Source organism: Megascapheus bottae, unplaced genomic scaffold (genome assembly GCF_031878675.1).
Source record: "Megascapheus bottae isolate mThoBot1 unplaced genomic scaffold, mThoBot2.hap1 HAP1_SCAFFOLD_40, whole genome shotgun sequence".
NCBI lineage: Eukaryota > Metazoa > Chordata > Mammalia > Rodentia > Geomyidae > Megascapheus > Megascapheus bottae.
In genome coordinates this window covers 1462194-1482132 of record NW_028327715.1, presented here as the reverse complement: position 1 = coordinate 1482132, position 19939 = coordinate 1462194, and the positions used below count along the sequence as shown (strand labels likewise).

At 39.9% G+C, this 19939-nt stretch overlaps 1 pseudogene; it reads right to left on the bottom strand.

Annotated features, from left to right (window-relative positions):
• LOC150039295 (piezo-type mechanosensitive ion channel component 2-like) overlaps positions 1-19939 on the bottom strand; it is a 171653-nt pseudogene that overhangs the window by 68230 nt on the left and 83484 nt on the right.

Sequence of the window (19939 nt, the reverse complement as noted above, 5' to 3'; positions counted from 1 at the left end):
CATGTGATGATGTGTGAATGTAAACGTGCCACTAGTAAAGTTCAACCTCCCTGAAGTCAACAGAGGAATATCTGAGTCTGAATCCCTCACGCTGGGGTGCAGGTGGTGTTCAGCTATGTGGGGATGTCTCTGGTCCTTTCCTGCCTTCTGAGATGAACGGGAGCAGTGACTAGGTTTGCTGGAGGAACTTGTCTCTGAGAGGAATCTTCCTCCTTATGTGCTTTGTAATTTCTATTTTTATACAGAAGAAAAGACCATTAAAAACAAGGGCAGCAGGCTGGGTACCGGTGCTCACATGAAAGCTGAAACCAGAGGATTATGGTTCAAAGACAACTCAGGCAGAAAAAGTCCATGAGACTCTTATCTCCTATGAACCACCAAAAGCCAGAAGTGGAGCTTTGGCTCAAGGGGTAGAGTGCTAGCCTTGAGTTAAAAAAGCTCAGGGTTGGGCTGGGAGTTGGGCCTAGTGGTAAGAGTTCTTGCCTAGCATACACGAAGACCCGAGTTCAATTCCTGGGTACCACATACATAGAAAAAGCCAGAAGTGGTGCTGAGGCTCAAGTGGTAGAGCTCTGGCCTTAAGAAAGCTCAAGGACAGTATTCAGGCCCTAAACTCAAGCCCCAGGGCTGGCACCAAAACAAATAAGCTCAGGGTCAGTAACCAGACCCTGATTTTAAGCCCCAGGGTCAGCACAAAACAAAAAGCAAAGGTGCTACCTCAGTGTTCTGCCTCTGAGATGGCATTTTGCTTCCTCTTATATGCCCTGGATACTGTGGCACAGATGAGTGGCTCTGTCCTTTGCATACTCTGTCAGGGAACATTTCCTGATTACTAAGGCCATTTGATCCCCATCGTATCCTGTTAAAATATTTTTATTTTAAGTCTACAAATAAAGGGGAAGAAACCCCTTGACATCAGAGTAGGCAGAGAAAATGCCTAGGTAACATCTTTAGGAGCTGCCTTAAAATGATCAGTGGTGGGACTGATTGCACATTTTCTTCATTCTTAGTTCCTCTATCCCAGGAAAATCCTTGACAGACTTCCTCAAGAAAATGTATAAAGCTGAGACCGGCACCTGCACAGGGGCTGCTGTATCCTCTATAGGGGATGGTGACATATGTCCTCCTGGTCCCTTGTGGTCTCCAAACCAAAGCCCTGCCTGCTGGTCTGGATTTAGTAACAGCCATTTCCTCTTTTCTCAGTCAGATTAGAAGGAAATAATTGGAACAGTTGAACCAAGAATATTATAGCAATCAAATCCAACCAAATATATATCTGCCAAAATCCAGGAAAACTCCTGCTTTTATTTCTCCAACTCACATACAGATCCTATGGAGCAGGTCAATGATTCAATCAGTCAGAACAAATGCTAGGAGTGAGATAGTTACCTGATGTTTCTTCCTCCTCTTCTGACTCCTCTTCGTCATCCTCTGATGCCTCACTGTCTTTCTCAAGCTCACCCTTCTTGGCCTTTTCAGAGTATCCCTCTAGTTTCTCCTCCCCGGGCTCCACCAGCTTTGGTATCACAGGTTTTAGCATGGCCAGATCTGGGAGGCTTCCTTCAGGATGGGCCAATCTGTTTGGCAGAGAACAACAGAGTCAGAAGAAGAGGACCATGAGAGAGAAGAGCAAGGGGCAAGTCAAAGGAGGATAAATGAAACGAGAATCAGTACACGTACAAAGACCTTGCAAGGTGGGGTGTTAGCATCTTGCCATGTTTGGTTGGTTTGTTTTAAGTTCTTTTGAAAAACAAACTCTCAAGTCAAGGTTTTAGTAACTTTTCATATTCAAGTTCCAGTGACTAATCAGGAATGAGAGCTATTGACACCTAAACTTGACATTTCCTCCCCCCCCCCAGAGGAGGCAATGGTCAGAGTTTAGGATGTAGAAGCAGGAAATGGCACATGTAGAGCAAGCATTTCATGACTTCACGGGGGGACTTACTCATTTTGGTGGATTGGTAATTTTTTCTTGATGCTGCTCAAAGTAATTGAAATAGAGAGGGAAAAAAAGGAGATGAGAACAGAAGAATTATAAGGAGAGTCAGAGATCATACATCATGCGACACATCACCCACTATTGCATTCCTGTATGCCTCTTGCAGGAACGGCCTAATGCCAAGTGCATGGCGGGATGGCATGAGTAGCGAGCTTTGGCTAGGACCCTAGGCTCAGCGACGGATCTGAGTGGATAGGACTGCGGGTTTGTAAGGAGGAGAACACAGAGACTCCTGTGCCTTTTAGGAACACAACCAACCATCTTGTAAAAAGCAGGAAGGTTTCCTTTTTCAAATTCTTTAACAATGTGTGTTCTCAATCAACCTTGGCAGTAGCGAACCCCATGCTACCAGCTTCAAATACCAGTGCAACAGAAGCAAAATGCTCTCAGGAGTTGGGATGGATCGGCACCAAATCATGCCTGAGGGTCACTGATGGCAGCTATGCTGGTGGCAGCAGTGGCAGAAATGGGGAAGGAACCTTAGCCTCAGTAAGAAGGAAGTTCTCACTGAGTGCAGACAGCCACTCTGACCCTACAGTATCTCTCATAAGGTAAATGACAAGTACAATTCTTGTCTTCCATGTTGGGGTGTGTGTGTGTGTGTGTGTGTGTGTGTGTGTGTGTGTGTGTGTGTGTGTGTGCTGATCCTAAGGGCTTGGGTGCTACCTCTGAGATTATTTTTGCTCAATGATGGTACTCTACCACTTGAGCCATAGCTCCACTTTTGGCTTTTTTTGGTGCTTCACTGAGGATAAGAGTCATATGAAAGTTCCTGCCCTGTGTGGCTTTGAACCCTGATCCTCAGATCTCAGCTTCCTAAGTAGGTAGGATTCTAGGCGTGAGTCACCGGAGCCTGGCCTAGTTCTTTTTTAAACCTGTGTCATTAGGCTGCTTTTTCTATGTCCTAAATGCAATTGGATGTGGCCACAGCCATCTATCTCTTCACTTCAAGCAGTGTCAGATTATACGGTGTGAGAAGACACTGTCTGTCATTAGAACCAAGATTTTATGACCACCTCAGACTGCATTTTAAAGTCTGTATCATACAGACAAGAAGACAACATGTTAATAATCACCATTAGTTATGGAACAAAAAACCATTAGCCACAAAAGGCTACTTATGGTTCAGGATTTACCTGAACCATAGAGCAAAATGTCCCCATACTGCTGAGCGTTGGGCAGAGAGGTCAGTCATTAAATGGAGGAACCAAAGGAAGACCTGGAACAAGCCCTTCGGAAGATCTGCAATTCTTTCTAGAAACTTGTAATCCCCTACGAGACAGGTGGGGCTGAAGATGGAAGAGTTCTGAAATTTCACCACTCATGCTGCTCACTGTACTCTGACACAATCCTTATAAGGAAATGGGCCAGGCAACACCTAGGATGCTTTGGAAAAAGCGATTGAACCTTGAAAGTTGTAACAGGTGGCAGAGAAAAAGGGGAAAATGTATATGGGACTGTTACATTCTAGCATAGGAGTTTGCTGGCTATCTGGGAACTCTGGTGAATGGTATTTTGCATGGGATATTCATAGAATTGATGTGTCTGAAACATGTAGACATGAAAAAGTTTTAAATACATGATTGAATAATAATGCTTTTAAAATAATCAGTGTGAGTTTTTCTTAATATCTGTTGATCTATCTATCTATCTATCTATCTATCTATCTATCTATCTATCTCTATTTTACCATACTTTTATGGAGGAAATAAAAAAAGAATGTTGAAAGTATGGGGTTTTGGAGTTAGAAAGGCAGACTGAAGGCTGGGTGTCAATGGCTCACAATTATAATCTTAGCTACTCATAAAACAGATCTGAGGACCACAGTTCAGAATATCCCATGAGGCTAGTATCTCTGAATAATTAGCAAAAAGCCAGAAGGAGTACTGTGACTCAAGTGGTAGACTGTGACTCAAGTGGTAGACACCGGCCTTGAATGAAAAAGCTAAGCGAGAACATGAAGCTCTAAGTCCAAGCTCCAGTACTGGAACAACAGCAAAAACAAGTTGAAGCCCAATGAGATCATTTCCTACTGTGTGAAATGGCCAACTATTTAACATGCCTTGTAAGTCTCTGTTTGCTGGTCTGTAAAAGCTGGAAATGGCTGTGCCTACTTCATGTGATATATAGAAAACAAAGAAACTTCTGTAAGTATGTAGTGACATTAAACCATCTTTGAGATTTTCTTATACTGAGTTTTAATAACTCTCTAATATAAGGCAGAATTAGAAATAATGTTCTTACAAGGGACCACTCAACAATGGACATGAGAGAAGATGCTAAACGGTATAATTCGCTCCTCAGCCCATTCTTTGGCAGTTTGTGTACTTAAAAGAAACCTTCAGAACACATTCTGATACTTCTTCCTGGGAATGTTGGAGACAACAGTCTTATTGTTTATTCACACTGTTGGGTATGGCTTCTGAAAACTCTATATACTGGGAGGCAGACTTCCTTCATTATGGATGTGTCATGCGCATCCACAGAGGGTGAACAGGTTCTAGTCTGCTACACAGATCAGCTGACCCAGAAAACTATGAACTCAGCCTTTCTTCCCCTTAGTAAATAATCATAAAAAATCTTGACATTTTTCTCCCTCAAAATCAATGTTAAAAGCACATTCTGGTGAATGAATACATCCTCAAAATGTCAGGCTAAGGAACTGAGAATGCTATTTTTTTGGGGGGGGCAGTTCTGGGGCTTGAACTCAGGGCCTGTGCACTGTCCTTGGGCTTTCTCAAGGCTAGTGCTTTACCACTGGAGCCACAGCACCACTTCTGGCTTTTTCTGTGAAATACTTACAATTCTTCACTGATTATTTTGTGTTACTTATTTATAATTCAGAGGAAAGTTTTTTTGTTGTAGGACTCCAGATAGACACATGGATGGGCCCACTGTAGTCTGGGAGAATCTCCTTTCTTCCCTCATATGAAATGATTCCACCTGCCTGTCTCTGTGAGGAATTCACAGTCTTCTCTTTACATTTACTTCATGTTTACAGATCCTTTTGTGGCCTTGCCTTTATATTGGTTTAGGCTCTAAGCTCTTACTGCGTGTTTCATAGGTAAACTGTTTCTCCTTTCCAATTCTAAGAGATGTTATCTATCTGTTCATTTATTCCTCCACTCTCCCCTTCATGCCCTCAATCTATGCATCTCTCCCTTTGTACCCACATCATTTTATTTTCAGTATGTGTTGTGGGCATTCTCTCCTTGAAGAAGGAATTCTAGTCTAGCTTTAGCCAGTTCCTTGGCCAAGACAGTGCTGATTTTGGTACTCACTGTGATCCACTGAGTGTCAAGTTTGACATTCTACGCTCTGGGGACACAATCTTCTTTGAAACAGAAGAAACAAATTTTACTTTCGAATGATGACTCAATTTTGAAAAACCATCTGTTAAGCTACTTTCTGTATGAAAATGTTGTCATTATAAAACTCCTTAGTTTATATTCTATTCTGTATGTGTGTGTGTGTGTGTGTGCATGCATACGTGTGTGTGCATGCATGCACACACATGCTGGGTCTTGAACTCAGGGCTTGGACACTGTCCCTGAGCTTTCTTGCTTGAGTCTGGCATTCTACTCTTTGAGACACAATTGTACATCTGGCTTTTTTTTTTGGCCAGTCCTGGGCTTGAGCTCAGGGCCTGAGCACTGTCCTTGGACTTTCTCAAGGCTAGAGCTCTACCACTTAAGCCTCAGCACCACTTCCGGCTTTTTTTTTTGTATGTATGTGGTACCGAGGAATCGAACCCAGGTCTTTGTGCATGCTAGGCAAGCACTTTAACCACTAGGCCAAACTCCCGGCCCCCACATCTGGCTTTTTTTTTTGCTGGTTTGTTGGAGATAAGAGTCTCATAAACTTTTCTGCCCAGGCTGGATTTGAACTGAGATCCTCAGATCTCAGACTCCTGAGTAGCTCGGATCAAAGGCATGAGGCATTAGTGTTTGGCTTTTATTCATTTCAAATTATTTGAAATTGGAATATATGAAATGTAAATTGTATTCACTCTTTTCATTAGACAAATTTGTAGTTTATGGTATCAATTAACAGTTAAAGTGAAATATCTTCCATTATTTTAGTGTATGACCTCAGTAATATTTAAAGTAGAATATTTGTAAGGTTTAGGATAATTGATTTTCTAGAATCTATAATTAATTTTAGGGGATTGTATTCACACAGAATCAACTGATTTGTGAATTTAATATTGTTTCTTACATGCGAATGGTAGTGATTCCTTCACAAATACCTACTACACAAGACTGTACGGATTAGGTTTTGCTTCTGAAAGCTAAAATATTCTAATTCACACTGATTATTATATTAAGTAAGTTTGATTTCCTGCACCTTTCACATTATTAGGGCTTTATCAAGATGGCTCACAGTTCTCAACATGCTCTATTACTCTACATCTTGTAAAATATTGTCTAAGTATTAATCCACCAGTATGCTGAATTGTAGGTCGAATTCTTCTTTTAATTTGTAAATTACCCTTCTAAAGATATTTTTTTCTCCTCATAAAACAACAGTAACAAAGTAACTTGTGAGTGTATGCACACTTCATAAGGAGACACCTCTCATTTTAAGGTTCTTGTAGGTCCTACTCAAATTTGGACATACTATACACATCACATTTAAGAAGAATACATTGTGAAAAGAGGGACCCTTGGTTTGTTTGATGTGTCCTCAGCGGCATCGTCTCTGACATCTTTTATATTAAACTTTCCTCTATAAAGGAGAAATTGAATTGAGAAGATCATGGTAAAGTCTGAGTATTCCAAGATTTTAACTATTTTGGTTGATGTTGATACTTGATGGCAGCCATGTCTTAACTGAGTAAAACTAAATGTTAAGAGGCACAGAGAAAGAGAGGGTCATTCCTTTGGCTTGGAGAGGTAGGGTTTATGGAGATGCTCAAGATTTCTGACTGGTGTCTCTTACATCTTATTTCTCTACTTAGCAGCTAAAAGCCACAGGCAGAATTTTCTCTCTGATGCCGTCCAGAACTCTGGGCCCTGACAGACCCCAGGGCCAGGGAAGTTTCATTCTATTTTCCCCTACACCTTCTCCAGGACTGCATCCATTCATTCATTTTGCCTCCTTGGGTTTGCCAGACCTAGTTATCTGCATTAGGATTTTTCTCAAAGAGAAACTTTTGTTGTTTTGGTGCCAGTACTGGGGCTTGATCTCAGAGCCTCTTACTCTTGCTTGGCTTTTTCACTTAAGGCTGACTAGAAGGTCTACTATTTGAACCACAGCTTCACTTACCCTAAGAAAAACATGAATTCAATAGAAAACCAAAACCTGGTTTGTTACTCAAGTTTATTGTAAAATGTATATTTCTCTTAACTAAAAACTAACTTTACTACTGATATGGAATTTTTGAGAGTGAAAAATTTCATTGACATGCTTAATGGAGTAAGAATAGGATTGGGAGTTTAACCTAGTGATAGAGTGCTTGCCTAGCATGCATAAAGACCTGGGTTTGATTCCTTGGTACCTCATACATAGAAAAGCCAAAAGTGGTGCTGTGGCTCAAGTGGTAGAGTACTAGCTTCGGAGAAAGCCCTAGGACAGTGCTCAGGCTCTGAGTTTAAGCCCCAGGAACGGCAAAAATATAGTTTGAGGATACAGAACCTTAAAGATCTTTGCTCAGTTCTTGTGGGACATTTTGTGGGCACCTTGCACTTACAAAGCTCACTTTTGTAATGGGTGAATACTCAGTGCGGGTTTTCTCTCTCCAAGTCATTGGTCCTCATCTGAAAGGAGGACCTCATTCCAGTGCTGCAGACTTATGATGAAAACTACTGGCTAGGAAATATCCTTCTTGCCAAGCACCACTGGCTCATGCCTATAATCCTAGTTATTCAGGAGGCTGAGATCTGAGAATCACAATTCAAAGCCAGCCTGGGCACAAAAATCCATGAGACTCTTCAATTAACTACCAGAAAACAATAAGTGGTGCTGTAGTTCAAGTGGTAGAGCACTAGCCTTGAGCTGAAGACCTCAGGGACAGTGCCCAGGCCCAGAGTTCAAGCCCCAGAACAGACAAAAAAAATCTTTCTTCAAATCTGTGTTGATCTTGCAACTAGAGATACAGTTGAAATTTTGATGTCTGTCAACCACACATTGCTGTGAATATCAACCAAGAAGTAAGGCTAGGAGAGAGTGACTTGTGAATACCTTAGATCATTCAGGCCTGAGGAGCTTATGCAAGCGAGATAAGCCAAGCAGGTGATGGAGGTCTGAAAGGCAGAGTGTCAGGACAGCCCCAGTGACAAAGTGCCATAGGAATTCAGATGAAGGGCAGATGACTTTTAGCAAGATGTTGGCATTTATGAGAGCCTGTGTGTGTGTGTGTGTGTGTGTGTGTGTGTGTGTGTGTGTGTGTGTGTAGGAGGTGGTTCTTGAGCTGAGCTCTTCAGTAGATATGCTCAAGAATGAGACGGACTCTCAGGTAAGCCTTGAACGGATTCTACCACAAGATAATAAAGTCAATGAAATGTTAAGTTAGGACTGAGAGTAACTGCTGAGCACCAGCAGACCCTCAGCAACCTCCACAACCACCTGGCAGTGCCATTTGGCATAGCACCCAAATAGCTTGGTTTGCAGAATATCTCCACAAGCATACCTGGAAGCCACTGTCCACTACCTGGTGGCATTTTCTTTTTAAATTTATAAAGCAGGAAAGAGTTTGAACATACCAAGAGACATTTTCAAGCAAGAGAGAAAACATCAAAGTACCCACCTATTTATTATTAGATACACACGGCCATTGACTTTGGCATGGCTGCGAGGTGAGACAAAAGCACAAGAAGGCAATGGGAGATGGGAGGGAGAGAGAAGAAGACAGTTAGACAGAGACAGTGATGTAGGCCATATTTTAGGCTTCCTATCACCAGATGTGTCGTCATCTACACAGGGTGTGCAGCCTGGAAAGAGCGTAGGCAACAAGAATCTACAGAAACAGGAAATCAGACACATGCAGGAAACATGCTTAATAATAATGTGGCCCCCTTTTCCCTTCTCTTTTACCTCCCAAATATTTTCATTGCCCTACTATTCCTAGTTTTTTATTATTATTTAATAATCTTTTTGTGTCTGTTGTGGGGCTTGAACTCTGGGCTTGGACACTATCCCTGAGCTCCAGCTCAAGGTTGGTGCTCTACTACTTGAGTCATACTGTCACTTCCAGGTTTTGTTTTGTTTTTGTGATGGTTAGTTGGAGAGAAGAGTCTCACGGACTTTTGTGCTGGGACTGGCTTTGAGCTGCAATTCTCAGATCTCAGCCTCCTGAGTAGCTAGGATTATAGGCATGAGCCACAGGCAGCCAACTTATCCTTCAGTATAGAGAAAAGTTCCAATGTAACATGCCAATTTGTGAGTACAAACTGCCTGTTGATCAATATCATCCCTTTGGTCATCTTCCCCACCACTCCCAACCCCACATAGCCTCAGTTTACCTAGTTTCATGGCAACTCATGTGCTTTAAACATTATCCTAGCATTCGCCCACCCTTCTCTCCATTGTTTTTCCCTCTCCCCTTGACCTTACCCCGTTCATTACACTTGTTCCAGTTTTTTTTTTTTTACTTTTGGGTAAACTACAAGTTAGTAGTTCAAAGGAGTTACACCAAAGGCCTCTCCCCACATACACCATATTGTAGTTAATGTGTTGGTATAAACATGACCTTTTATATGCTTACATATATATTTATAATATAGATCTAACTTCTATACATGAGAGAAAATGTGTCCTATTCTTATACCTTCCAGTTCACACAATGCAGCTAAACGCTAGCAATGTTTAAATATTTTAATGTAATCTTTTTTTTTGTGGGTCATGGGGCTTGAACTCGGCCTTGACACTATCTCTGAGTCTTCAGCTCAAGGCTACCGTGTTATCCTTGAGCCAAGCCCCACTTCCCGTTTTCTAGAGGTTAATTGGAGATAAGAGCCTCAGGTCCTTTTGTACCCAGGCTGGCTTTGAACCTTGAACCTCAGATCTCAGCCTCCTGAATAGTTAGGATTACAGGCATGAGCCACCGTGCCTGGCTTTAATGAAATCTTATGAAAAATAACTATTGGCTCCTTTATAAGAATTACAAAGAAGTCTACAAAGTAATTATAGTGGACACATTTTCCTTCAGATCTTCAAAAGCTGATGTTGGAGAAAGAAGTTGTTTTGTTTCTGTATGTGTAATGATATTTTCTGACATGAACAATTGATAAAGAATTCTTAGTAAATTATTATTAAATAATGACAAATTTGTTATAATGAACATATTATTTTATATAATATACTATTACAATATAGAAGTGAGATTAATTTGAATTATAATAGTTCCATCTTATGTATATCATAGAACATTTTCATAATACTAACTTTACACACAGAAGTGGCATCTGTCTGTACTACATGTATGAACACATAAACAATAAACAGACAGGAGAAACAATAGTGACAGAAACAATAGTGTGACAGTTTAATAACTACAATTAGTCCTAATTCCAGATTTGTGGCATTTGTTTTTGGTAAATCATCCGAAAGGAGATAAGCACAGGAAAAGCAAAACCAGGCAGCCAGTCCCAACTTGGAAAATGTCTTTTTCTTTATTATTAATTCAATCACTGACTAAGAGTTCAATTAAAATATACTGTGATATAAAGCATTATTAGCTAGAAAAACATAATAAGGAAGAGTTTCTAAAAGGTAGGATATAAATTTTATGTGTAAAGTTAACTTTCGAGGACTTTGACATTGAAATTTTGCAGGAAATTTCAAAGGACAAAACATATCCTATGTGAGTTTTAAAATTTTCTCCCAGGTTCAAGGGAAGTGTTTTTCTACTGCTTTGAAAGAGGAAGCACATGTGCTTCAATTTTTTTTCAGGTAACTGGGTTTATATACCACCATCTCTTCTTTACAATTTCTTGTAAATTTCACTGTTAGGGAGTGATCTTGGAGTAATCACAGAGAGCAAAGGAGATAACAATCTGAAATTGCCCCCAGGTTCTTCAGGTCTGTTCTTTTTCTTGTCTGTGAGAGGGTAAGTGCCACAAAGTGAACAGACAACATTAATGTGGGACAATTCTCCTTACCCAGAATCTGCATAATTGGGAAAGGCAGTGCAGAACAGACTCAAAGGCAATTCTGGAACACGTTCAGCTCTTATATGTAAACGACGTCCAAAACCTGTGATATGGTTAGGCTGATCCTAAAATAGGTAGACTTTTCTGAATAAATTGTGGCCTATAGCTCTATTTTATTAATGAAGGCAACGAAAGCCCCTGAATACTGGAAAGAACTTTGAAAGACAAGAAAATTCATGTGGAAGAAAAAGAAAGGATTTAGGAAAAAAAGTATTTTCAAAAGTCTTATTAGTAATGATCAATAATTACATTTCTTTCACAAATATAAATATGTTCTGCTAATTAGAAATATTGTTGGGTGATGCTAAGGTCTGAACACAGGGCACTGAACTTTCAAGGTAGGCAACACTTGAGCTCCTAAAATATTTTTATTCGTTATTGAATATGATGTCTGAGAAATGCTGACAGTTATAGTTAACTAGAGCGCATACATGGCTGATACGCACATGTATCAAGATAATATTAAAAGTGATCAAATAATAATTTTTTAATGGACAACTCACTTTTTCTAGATAGCCACAGTCTTTATAAACTCAAACTTAAGGTGATTTCCATTATCAGCAAGCACAGGTTTCTAAAACACTTAAGATTTCCCAATGCCTGGTTATAGTTACAAAGATTGGAGTAAATGTATGGAAGCCTGATCATTTAGCCCCTTCCGCACACAGGCAAGATGGCTAAGAACCACACTGACTGGCATCTCACCATGCTATTGCCTGGTGGTCACTTGGAGAGTCTACTCAGAATGAAAACTAAGTATGATATTAAACTAAACCAATACAGAAAGCAAACCTACAGTATCACAAAGTATATTTCATTATCAAATAGCAGTATTTCAGAGTTACCTGTAATTTCAGTTCTTCCTGGAACAGAAAACTGAGAATGAGAGATTTAGTCTACTTCATGATGTAATCGTGTGATCAATTATTTCCTTAGAAATTAAAGAATTAAATTTCCAATCATTTGTGCTTTTATACTAGTGTCAGTTTTTCTTTTTTTTGCTCTATTAGTTTCATGTAGCAAGTATTTTTCTAAGAACTCAATCATAGACTAAGTATGGGACAGAACAAAATTGCTCAGCATTAAAATCAAGAGAATGATTATAATTTTCCCATGATAGCAAAGGAGGATTTGTGATAACCCATTATAGTTTCAGTAAACATAGAGAAGCCATATCCTGTCTATTACTTCTAAATAATTTATATTTATTGACGAAGAGAAAGCCACAGTAAACAGTTAAAAGAAGACATTGTCTTTATTTCCTCTTCTTAGATACTTTCTTGATTGCTAGCAGACTGCAGTTTCTCTGCTTTTGGCTAAGGTTCACCCTTTCTAGAATTTAAAAATCATATTCTTGTGGTGTTTTTTTATACGTAGTTAGCAAAATGCAAAACTCACTCCTGAATTATGCTATGAATGTCCTAAAAACATATAACCAGTGTACACACAAAATACCCACCGCCAGACTGGGTGCTGCTGGTGGTTCATGACCTAAGGATCATGGTTCCAAACCAGCACAGGAAGAAAAGTCCATGACATTCCTAACTCTAATTAACCAACAAAGAACTGAAAATAGAGGTAAATAGAGGTGTGGCTCAAGTGGTAGTAACAGCCTTGAGCAAAAAAAGTTGAGAATTCAAGGCCCTAAGTTCAAGTTCAAGCTGCAGTACCAGCATGCATGCATGTGTGCATTTGCAAACACACACACACACACACACACACACACACACACACACACACTGAATCGGCAATGATTTTTTTTTTTGCTAGTCCTGGGGCTTGAACTTAGGGTCTGGGTGCTGTCCTTGGACACTTTTTGCTCAAGGCTAGCACTATTCTGGCTCTTTCTGTATATGTGATACAAAGGAATCGAACTCAGGGCTTCATACATGCTAGGTGAGCACTCTACCTTCTGGCCCCATCAATGGATTTTAGAATTATGATCAAAGCTCTTGTGAATCTACTTATGGGATTAGAGAACACTCTACATGAATCAGTTGTAATTCATTCCAAACTATTTCAGAAAGTGTTATCAAATAGTCTGTATTCTTTCTGTGTTACTTTCTCTGTCTCTCTGTCTCTCTCTGTCTCTGTCTCTGTCTCTCTCTCCTTCTCCCCATCCCTCCCTCCCTCTCTGCATGAAATAGAACACTAGATTCACAAAAACTTGTTAACAGAGCTTAACTTCCTGATAACAAGAGTTAAGTACTTCACTGGCTCACCTGTAGATGGTGTTGTCTTCCTTGCTGGGGATGGCCTTGAGGTCTGTGAGTTCAAGGAAGCGGTCATGGAAATAGTGAAGGTGTAAAATGCACACCAGCAGAAAGGAGGTGGGGATGAATATGCGAGTGAATAATTCAGCCACAGTAAACTGCTTTAAGCCAAGATCCTCAAGCCTGTTGAAAACAAGACAAAAAGCAAGATGATTTCTTGGACAATGCAGGCACTGTCAGGTGCTCTCTCATCACCCTCATTCTTGGTATCCTTCTTGAACACCACCCTGAGTTAGTTTTTATTTTCACTAATCCAAGCCAATTGCTTTTACCATGGACATAAACAACCTTGACACTGCCAAGTTCAATGGCTATCTATCTTCCTCTTGTCCCTGAAATAATCCTTGTCAAGATATTACTACACATTCCTGGCTTTCTTTTCCATTACCATATTCTCCTTTCCTTCTCTCTTTACCTCCCTTCCTCCTTCCCCCCACCCTGCCCCATCTCTCTGTACCTCTAGACACTGAAATATCCCCAGGACTCACTTTGGGATCACTTCTCCACTTGTCTTTTTCTCCTGGTGCTCTCACTATGTCCCAGGGATTAATCCACCATCCTAATACCAAAGACATAAATGCCTTTTCCTGTGAGCTCTCATCCCCACATTGCTAATGAAAACTAGCTGTTCCAAGGTAACTTCATACTTAGTGTTCTGAAAACTGTTCATGCTCTCCCTCTTTTCCTTAGAGAAGTTTCTCTTTATGTTCCTATTTCTATGCTGGTTTTCTGTGCATCAGTAAACAATATACCCATCTGCCCTGCACGAAGTTCAGAACTCAGGAAACCATGATTCCTTCCCATCTTAACACATTCCTCTGCATTTGCTTTAACATTCTCTAACCAGCCAGTGTTGCAATCTATCTGTCTTTGCCCTGATCTGGTCAGAGAGAATTCCCCTTGTTTCTCATAGCTGTTATATAAGATGTAGTCTCATTTTTATTTACTACACCTCAAGTTTTCTCAATTAGTCAGCGATCTTTAAGTCCTTGGAAATGTCCAAATGAAATTTCCCCACTGTCCCTTTCCTTTCCTCTCAACAGGCAAAACTTCTGTGAGTTCCTCACATGTATCAGGCCACATTCAGTCTTGTCACAGAACATTTGAATCTGGTACTGGTTCCTTCAGGAGTTCTCTTCTGTACCTGAAACCCACCCCGACTTTTCCCAATACAAGTTGTTTCTTAACCTTCAAGGAGAGTTAAAAGGACACCTGTTTAGAAGACAATTGAAACCACAATTTATAGTTTCCCCTACCATTCCATCAGCCTGCACTTTTCCTGCACAGACTCACCACAATTTGAAATAAACTTGGAGAGAGTAAGTGGTTGGTAGACCTCATAAGACTTAGATTTTCTTGTTTCCTATTGTATCCCCAGGATGAGTATTCAATAAAATTTGTAAATAAACATGGCAGATGTGTTTATTTAGCTACATGACATTTTTTTTTGTTCTTGTTGCCAGTGTGTACCAGTTCTGGGGCTTGAACTCAGGTGCTGCATCTTAGTTTTTTTGCTCAAAGCCAGTGCTCTACCACTTGGTCAACGTTCTACCTCTGTTTTTTTTTTAAATTGATTTATGGGAGATAAGAATTTCATAGACTTGCCAGGCCCGGTGGCTCACACCTGTAATCCTAACCATTCAGGAGGCCGAGATCTGAGAATCAAGGTTCAAAGTCAGCCCAGGCACAAAAGGACCTGACTCTTATCTCCAGTTAACCTCTAGAAAAAGGGAAGTGGGGCTTGGCGAGCTCAGGAATACTATCCAGGCCCAGGAGTAGGGTGGTGGACTTCACCTGAAGAGCTCAGGAATAACATCCAGGCCCAGGGGTAGGGTGGTAACCTTGAGCTGTAGAGCTCAGGGACAACACCCAGCCGAGTTCAAGTCCCATGACCCACAAAAAATGAAACAAAAACAAAAACCTTACAGACTTTCTTGCCCAGGCTAGTTTTGAACTATGATCCTCAGATAGCTGCCTTATGAAAAGCATGGATTATAGACAGAATACCCCACTGCTTGACTCCTTTTTATTCCTTTTCTTCTTAATACTTTATCATCCAACTCTCAGTGCTGGCCAGGCTTCCAAACTAATTCCAGATGTTTAGAGAAGCAAATTAGAAAAGGAGAAAGCACCATCCATTAATCATACAGGCCATGATATCTCTACATCGTTGGGCCCTCAGTACCTGAGCAAATGGCTTCTGTATGGCTCTAAGTTCACTTTCAGTCTAAGCCCAGAAACATGGAAAAGAAAAGGCTTTGCTTGATGTAGAGCACATGAATTACATAAGTCTTTGAGCTAAAGGACAAAGCTGCATACAGAAGGCAGAAGTTGGATGTAGTACTGTACAGATGCATTTCCCATAAACCAACAACAGAAAGGAACACTTTCTTGAAATAGGGCTGAAAAACATTAATTTGTCAGCCAATATTTGTGGAATAGCTACTACATTTTAAGCTTTAAAAGAAGAAAAACAAAGAAAAAAGAGTTCATATCCCAGTATGTATAAGCTCCCCAAATCATCCTGTTTTATTAGAATCCATTAGGTGCTGTAAGCAACATATTCTCAGACTATTCAACTGGCTTAGCTGCTTCTCATTCCATCCTGCACCAAAATCACGTACTTTTCTTTTTTCAATCTGGTCATATTTTGCCACAGGCCCGGGAAGTTTTCAAATTGATATGTATATATAAAGATAAGCACCAACATAGTATAGATCACCACTGACATCCAAAAATATTTCAGGATTTTTCTCCACCATTCATAGTGCACCTGAGAATCACAAAAGACAAAGAAGACAAACATGCTATTGGAAAACTCACCACATTTTTACATCATTTAACTAAAACAAGTGATCCTATAGAAAAATGTTGGAAAATAGTCCGATTTTTAAAATTCTTTAAGGCCTTCATCTTTAAGTGGGTGGATCTTCGTTAGACTTGGGGTTATACTAGCTATTGTGAACAGTTGCTAAGCAACTTCAGTGTTCTCCTCAGTAAGTAGATACTTTGCAGAGCTGTTATGCAGACACTAAAGCAGGGTACAGGTGGCTCATACCTATAATCCTACTCAGGAGGATGAAATTTGAGGCTCACACTTCAAAGCCAACTTCAGGCAGGAACATCTTATGAGACCCTAGGACTTTTATCTCCAAGTATCTGTATCTATCTACATCTATCAAAAAGCCCGAAGTGGAGCCTTTGCTCAAGTGGTCTAGTGCATGGGTAATGAAGTTAAGAGACGTTGCCCAGGGCCTGAGTTCAAGCCCCAAGATGAGCACAAATATAAAATGAGAACAGTAAGATGATACTTAGAAGGTTTCTAGCACATTATCTCATCTTTTGATGGCACTCAGCTAATACTATGTTATGGTGGTTGTTACTGGTCAAGGAAACTGCATCAGTTCTGAAATCCAATATGGGGTTTTAGTAATAACAATGTAAAATAATCATACAGGAGTCTTTATCATAAGCTATGGATAGTCATTAGAGATTGTTTAGCATATACTTTTTATTTTATTTTTGTTGTAATTAATAGAAGGGTTACATTACCTTCACCAGATAGAAGGTACATTGCTTTACAAACATTGATACCCCTTCTCATGTTTTTGTCCCCATTTCCCTCCCTCCACCCTTCCCCTCATCTTGTTTTCCCCTTCCCTATCCTATTTCAAATAAATAAACATATATACAATATACCAGATAACAAGATAGGACACTGTAACAATATGAGATAACCAAGGGACAACAAAAGAAATGAGAAATAACATAGTACATTAAGAACAACAATCACATTATACAGCTCTTGTTTCCATATCCTGGAGGTCCTTTCATTTAGCCTCATCCTATATGGCCTTATGTATCTAGGGTTTGTCCTCCTGTAGACCTCTGCTAGGAGTGTTCAAGGACATATTAAATCCACTAGCACAACGATGTTCACTGTAGCACTATTTACCACAGCAAAGATATGGAACCAACCTAGATGCCCCTCAATTGATAAGTGGATCAACAAGATGTGGTATTTACACACAATAGAATTCTATGCTGCCATCAGAAAAAAATGACATCACCCCATTTGTAAGCATATACTTTTAAAAAAGTGTTCAAAATCTGGGTGCCAAAGGCTCACACCTGTAATCCTACTCAAGAGACTGGCCACTAAGGGTCACAGCTCAAAGCCAGCCCAGGCAGGAAAGCCCATGAGACTCCTCTCTAATTACCCACCAAAAAGCTGGAAGAATTGACTAGAATCCATATAGGTGTTGTAACTGGTATATACTCAAACCATTCAACTAGGGTGGCTGTGGCATCCGTTTTAAGCAAAAAGACTGAAGGACAGAGCCTAGGCCCGGAGTTCAAACCCTGGTACTTGCGCATACACACACACACACACACACACACACACACACACACACACACACACACTAAAACAATGTTAAAGATTATTATTGATTTTTGAGAGCTTTTATATCTCTGTCCTATATACTCTGGTTTATTTTTGTGGCTTTATTTGGTTTGTTGGTTCCTGCAAGAATATTTTACAGTTACTATTTTATTATTTTATTTATAATATTTTATTATTACTATCATTGGATTTCTTCTAGATCAGTTAAAACTGTGTGTACAAACACCAAATCATTTTAATATTATCTTTTTACAAATTGTAGTTAAGAAAATACTTACGCACTTAATGTACACATGCATGCAAATGTGTACACACACATACACACATGTATTAGTAGTTTTCTTGACATCAAGCTTTGAAATAATAGCTAACCAGGGAATCCTCTATTGTTTAAGATGATCTTAACATTGCTTTTAATGTATTATATATTCAAAAATATAATCTAGCTATACAAATTTCTTTCTTTCTTCTCTTTTTCTTTCTTTCTTTCTTTCTTTCTTATTTTCTTTCTTTCTTTCCTTCTTTCTTTCTTTCTTTCTTTCTTTCTTTCTTTCTTTCTTTCTTTCTTTCTTTCTTTCATTTTTTGCCAGTCCTATGTTTGAGCTCAGGGCCTGTGCACTGTCCTTGGACTTTCTCAAGGCTAGAGCTCTACCACTTGAGCCTCAGCACCACTTCTGGCTTTTTCTTATGTATGTGGTACCGAGGAATCGAACCTGGGGCTTTGTGCATGCTAGGCAAGCACTCAGCCACTAGGCCAAACTCCCAGCCCAGATTTCTTCTTTAAATTAAGACTTTATGATAAATTAATGAACTTTTTCTGATCTAAGTATCTAAAAGTTTATAGTTGAGAATGAATTGACAGTAGTCACCTCCCATTTTAGGATTTTGAAGACAATGCTTGAATTTTTTTAAGTTGTGATTAATAGGGTTACAGTTATATTTGCCAGATAGAGTGTGTGTTAGTTCACATACATTGATACCTCTTTTAATGTTTTTTTGTTTTTGTCGATTATGGGGCTTGAACTCTAGGCCTGGGTGTTGTCCCTGAGCTCTTCAGCTCAAGGCTACCGGCCCACAGCACTACTCCCAGTTTTCTAGAGTCTCATGGTCTTTAGGGCCCAGGCTGGCTTTGATCTATGATACTAAGATCTCAGCCTCCTGAGTAGCTAGGATTACAGGCATGTGCCACCACACCTGGATAATTCTTGAATTTTATTAGTCATTCTCTACGATATGTTCATAGAATTATAAACCCTTAAAAATATTGGAAAATGGCTGAGATTGTGGCTTAGTGGTAGCATGCCCAAGCCCTGTCATGGATTCTTCAGTATTGCATAAATAGAAAAAGCCAGAACTGGAGCTGTGGCTCAAGTGCTGGAATGCTAGCCTGGAGCAAAAACAGCTCAGGGACGGTGTCCAGGTCCTGAGTTCAAGCCCTAGGACTGGCAATACAAACACACACACACACACACACACACACACACACACAGAGATGAACATGCATGCACACACATGCATATATATTTGTGCATATGTATATATATATCGGCAAAGAAAGTTCATAGATAAAAACCATTGAAAACTGGAGAGCAATCTTTACCTACCTGGTATAAGGCCACACAGAACAGGAAGAGCACCATGTAGATGATTTTGTACATTACTATTTTCCCCTCGAAGCTGACGAAGAAGAACATGCTCCCGCAGACATAGATCCAATACTTGATGAACATGGCTATCACCAGATTGCCTAGCACTTTCATGATGTCCTGGTCATCCTCCTCCTCTTCCTCTTCCTCCTCCCTCATTTTCTCTTGCTTCTCTTCCTTCATTTCCTCATCTTCCTCCTTCTCCCTGGGTTCTCCTTCCACTTGTATATCTTGAAGTTCTTCATCTTCAAAATAGAAAACAGTGCCATTACCACTCTGATTTGTCTGACAGATACTGCATTTTGGCTCTATAATGTACATGGGACACAAATGCACGTATTTTTTTTTAGTTTAAAAATGAGATTTATTGAGAAAATAGTTCCATGGTATGCAAATGTGATACTTATGTCATCAAACACCACAAAATGCATGTATTTTATGAGTTAGTATACAACTTGGGTGAT